General features: G+C 46.0%; 1 pseudogene; it reads right to left on the reverse strand.

Moving 5' to 3' along the window:
- Positions 1-3,978: 3,978 nt before the first annotated feature.
- Positions 3,979-4,687, reverse strand: LOC132435401 (STARD3 N-terminal-like protein pseudogene; annotated as a pseudogene).
- Positions 4,688-5,190: the final 503 nt, after the last annotated feature.

Genomic DNA, 5,190 nt, shown 5'->3' on the forward strand with positions numbered 1-5,190 from the left:
TTCTGACTGCTCAGATTCTGTGGGCCAGCCTCCCCCAAGCCTGGATGGGGGTGAATTCTCCACCTGTCGCCTGTGGGACTCGCCTGGGGCTGGCCTTGCCCTGCCCCTTCTCTCTGAGCTCCCGTTAGAGCGTCTTCCAGTCCTGGGAAGTGTGTGAAGTGAGCCCTGCCCTCTAGGGATTTACAGTCTGAAGAGGGAGGCCGCCAGGCAAAGGAACCCCGGATCTTAGAGTGGCCCGGTGTCGCGTCCCCTCCTCACTCCCATCTGTGCAGGGGCAGAGGGAGGGTCACGTGGTGGGGCTGAGGGCCAGGAAGCGTTCCACAGAGGAGGTCTTTAAGCTGAGTCTCAAAAGACAAGTGGTTGCTTTCCAAGACGATGCCGGGCAGAGGAAGAAATGTGAGGGGCGAGAGGGAGGCAAGCCGGGCTGGTGCCGGCTAACGGGGTGACTGGGGCAGCGGAGACAGAGGGCCAGGTGGGAGGGGCCTGCACGGCCTTTGAGGAAACTCCAGAAGGCCAGGGATAGCCAACGCCGGATTTCTTCACCTTTAAGAGGCAATCAGTTCAAAAGTGCATTATAAATTTAATACGTTTTGGAGAAAGAAAAAAATCAACCCTGTTAGCATTAATGTATGCACCCACGGTATATCCTGATTTAAAAAGCAGTAAAATGTGTTTGTGGCGGATGGGAGGGGGGTGGCTGTGGGTCCTTAAGTAGAGAAAACACGTGACTTCATCTCAAGCACCAACTCAGACCCATGCAGCTGTCTGATGGGAGGTGCTGCACAGTATCCTGGGACTGTGTTCAGACACGGCCAGAAAGGTGCCGTGATCGATTAGTGCTGTCTGTCCTGGGAGCTAGTGTGGAGAATAAGCCCCTGCCTCCTCTGCTGTGTGCAATCAGGGGCTCTTCAACCTTAGGTAATGGGAAGGCAGGGAAGTGACACGGTGACATCTGTATTTGTAACACACCTGAGCCTCTCCACAAACTCAGAGATGTGTGAGAAATGTCATTAAAAATTTTTTTTTTCCAAAATTAAAGCTAATTATGTCTAACTCTGAGCCCCCATTCAGCCAGGCTCTTAAGACAGTCACTCTCAGTCATTTTGGGGGCATTTCCTGCTCTGGATTGGGGAAAGGTCCCAGGATCTTATGTGGCACTGAAGCATGGAGGGGAGGGAGGCTGCAAGTCACAGATACCCATGTCTCCGTCCACAGGATCCCTCTAGGCCACGTGACTGTGCTGCTGTCTGTGCCCTGCACAGTCGTACAAGGGGTCTGGGGTCCCGCCTTCCTAGGGACACCAGGCAGCCCCTCCCTGTGATGTCTTATCACTTCTTGGGATGAGGCTGCTGAGTGGTGTGTGGGTGTCTCTTCTCTCCAGGACTGACTACTGTCTGTCCCCTGTCCAGTTAGATCTGTCCTCTTCATCTCCTCTCACTCACCCTGAGGCCACCCCACACCTCCCGTCCTGGGCACTCCAATGAACATATCATCATCTTGGGTTTGGGCAGGTACAGAATACAGGAGGGGGAAGTATCTTCCGTCTTACAGGCAGCACTGACTCTTGGCCCAGTGACGTAAGAGAGCCCTGAAAGCCCTGGCTACTTGACTGAGATGGAAGAATCAGGAGCGAACCACACCTTGGTATTTTCCTGTTCCACAGCCCACAGATAGGGCTCAGGGAATACGACAGGGTCAAGGGAGGTCGTCTGGTGGGGATTTTGTGCTGCTCGGGTGCTGGCTGACGAGGCTACGCAGGCTCAGTAGGGAAGGGGGCCGATTCCCAAGGTAACAAGGAGGAGGAACCAACAGGACTTGGGAACCTCAGTTATGGGGTGCGAGAGAGGGACAAGTCTAAGGCAGCAGCTCTCAGCTGGAGGCAGTTTTGCCCCCAGGGCACATTTGGCAATGTCTGAAGACCTGTTTGGCTGTTACTGCTTTGGGGGGTGTTGGGGGCGGGTGGGGAGGTTGCTAATGGCAACCTCCAGGGATGCTGTAAAGCGTCCTGCAGTGCACATGACACCCCCCACCCCACTCCCAACACAGAATTCCTCAGCCCCAGATGTCAGCAGTGCCAAGACTGAGAGAGTGCGCCTGATGTGACTCATAGGTACTGATGTGGCCACTTCTTTCTAAATTTCAGGAAACCCCTGCAGTGTAGGTTTTATCCCCATTTAACCGATGGGGAAGTTGAAATTGGGAAAAGTTAGTCTGCCCAGTGTTGCTGTAATGGTAAGTGATTGAATGGTAAGTGATTACAGCATTGCTGTAATGGTAAGTCAGGCAGGTTGAAGCCTGCCTGACTTTAGAATGTTCAATTCAGTCCACCGGAGCGGTTTGGACAAACAAAGATTTGGCTAAAATGAATTTAGGTTGTTTGCATTTATTATAAATAGAGCAAGGCAAGACATAGTGGGTGAAAATGAATTTGAACAGCTGAAATGACCAACAAAGAGGTTAACTGAATAAGTGTATTTGCAAAACTCATGAACATGTTAACTGTGGTTGGAAACATTCATTGTTTTTATCACATTTTTTTATGAAAAAATATTCACAAAAATCATCAAACAAGTAGAGGAGAAATATTGGCTGAAAATAAATTAGGAGGGGAAAAAACCCCCTAAAAACCTTACCAAAGTTCCACGACCATTTTTTTATTGTTGCTTCTTACTGCTTGATGATTTTTTCATTGTTTAAATTCCTTTTAGTGTTTTCTTCTTCTTTCTTTTACAAAAGCAGTAGTGCTCATTATAGGAAAACCAGAAAATTAGGTCAATCCAAAAAAATATAAAGAAACATCATGAAGAACCTTGCACCCACTCACCCTCCCTAGGTCAAATGTGGCATATTTTTCTAGATCTTTCTCTATAGACATTCATATGGATGTATTTTCCTTCATTCTTTCTCTTTCACTCTCTTTTCCTTTTCAAAAAGGAAATCCTCGTTTTTCCTTTGTAGCAAAAATAGGATTATGCGGTAATTTCTGTTTTGTAAATTCCCATACTTTATGTGGCCAATTCCCTATTTTTGCAGATTCAGATTATTTCCAACATTTTGCTGTTACAAACTGCACAATAGAGTAATGAGAAGGAACGTACTGCGACCACACGACACACAAACCTCGCAGCCATACTGTTGAGTGAAAGAAGCCAGACACAGACATGTACGCTGTGATTCCATTTATAAAATATTGTAAAACCAACAGGTAAAACTAAACTACAGTGGGTACAGATGTCTCCTCAGGAGGCAAAATTATAAAGACAAGAAAGAATGTAATTAGGGCAGAAGCAGGGTTGGCCTGTCCCTTTGGGCTATGAGAGTTCTGTGTCAGGAAGGGCATTTAGGGGCGCCTGGGGGCTGGCAGCGTCCTGGCTCTTGCCTGGGTGGTGTTTATAATAATTTACTATGCAGTACATTTATGTTTTATGTACTTTTATCTGTATGAGTGACATTTCACAATAAATTTTTTTTTCATTTTGATATGTTGGATTTTATTACCTTTTAAAATTGTACAAATAGTGCATGTGCGTGAGTTAAAAAAACACAAGGGAAATGTAGGGAGTTAAAAAAGAAAGACAAAAGAAATCCGAGACATGGAACAAAACAATTCCATTCTGCAAGTCAAAATAAAAAGATATTTTGCATACTAAAAAAGTGTTATTCCAATATATTAAGAAGTCCTTTGATCAGAAACAGCACAAGACTTTCTGCAACTACTCAATGACAGGTCAGACTCAGTCTCACTGAATACAGGATGGATCATGACATCTTACCAGCCACAGGCAGGTGACTAAATGTATGTGGAGATGGTACCATGTCTGTGAGGTATTACAATCAATAAATTTTTTATTAGCCGTTCAGTAATGTCAGCAGTGGATGTCACCATTTCAGCCTTCAATAGGGAGACCCCCGGTTCCAGTCCTTTTTTCCCTCTGGTGACTTTCAGTGAAGGTTTTTCACGTTTAACAGAAGTCTTACTCATAGTTCTAAAAGTGGTTTTCCACTGTCCTGCTTTTCTTCAGTTTCATTTTCAGATCCTGCTTCGGATCCAGGAGGAGAATAAAACTGACCATCAGAAAGACCACCAGGTATCAGTGCCGCCCTCTCCGAGGCATCCTGAGCTATCGGGAGTGTTTTCTTCTGCCTCTTGAGGTAACACCTTGAAATCCAGGAACCACGTCTCGATCCAGGCAAAGATGAAGGAAATGATGGGCAGCACGTAGCCGAAAGCCCCTTGACAGAAAAGCTTTGAGAGGATCGCTTTTGCTTTTGCTAGTGAAAGGGCACTGGTCACTGCTGTCATCAACGCTATGGCCCACCAATGGTGCAGTCTGCACGTGGCATATGCAAGCGTTAACACTTTAAATTTAAAAACTGCCAAAAGAAATATATCGAAATAAGAAGAGAAGTAATCCTACCGCACCACCTCTTTCTCTAACGTGTTCTCAATACCTCCATTCACATTTAACTCTATTATCCACAGTAACGTTACAAATAAGAGGTCAAAGGGGACAAACAAACAGAAAGTCCTCCTGACGTCAGATATGCCTTTCTTTTCCCTTCCTTCATAGGACTCAATCCTGGCCATGAGTTGCGTGGGGTTGATGGAATGGACGTCGCGCAGGGAAGCGTGCGAGCTCTGACTCCCCATGAGAGCGTTCTCCATGTCTTCTGGCAGGGGGTTCATCCTGCAGGAGGGTTAAAGGAGCCTCTCTCCAGCTCCACCAGTCCTAGAGAGAAGAGATCTCACCAGGTGGTTCCGGGCCGGCTGCCCGAGGCTGCACAACAAATTTTTTTAAATGAACAGAATGAAAAGAAATAGCTAAAATATTAACTAGAAATTTAAAGCAGAGAGTAAAACTCTTCTGAAATTTAAGCAAAATACTTGAAAAGGCACGAAAGAATGCACTCCACTTGCGTGCTACATCAAAATTCCAATGTTTGAAACGTAAGGTGGAGTATATTTTTTAGACCAAATCGTCCTTCGGGCTGAATTGTTTTCCTCTCACCTTGTTCGCAACCAAATTGTTTTCTTTCAGATTTCTTTTGTTTTTGACCACGTCATCTGGATTATTCTAAAGCTCAGGCATTTTCCGGGACCCTCATTATGCTGCCTTCATACAACTCTGATGGTGATGAAGCCCTTCCTGTGTAGTAGAAACCTCACTCCCTGTGTCCCACCATCTGTCC

The sequence above is a fragment of the Delphinus delphis genome, chromosome 12 (assembly GCF_949987515.2).
Source record: "Delphinus delphis chromosome 12, mDelDel1.2, whole genome shotgun sequence".
Lineage (NCBI taxonomy): Eukaryota > Metazoa > Chordata > Mammalia > Artiodactyla > Delphinidae > Delphinus > Delphinus delphis.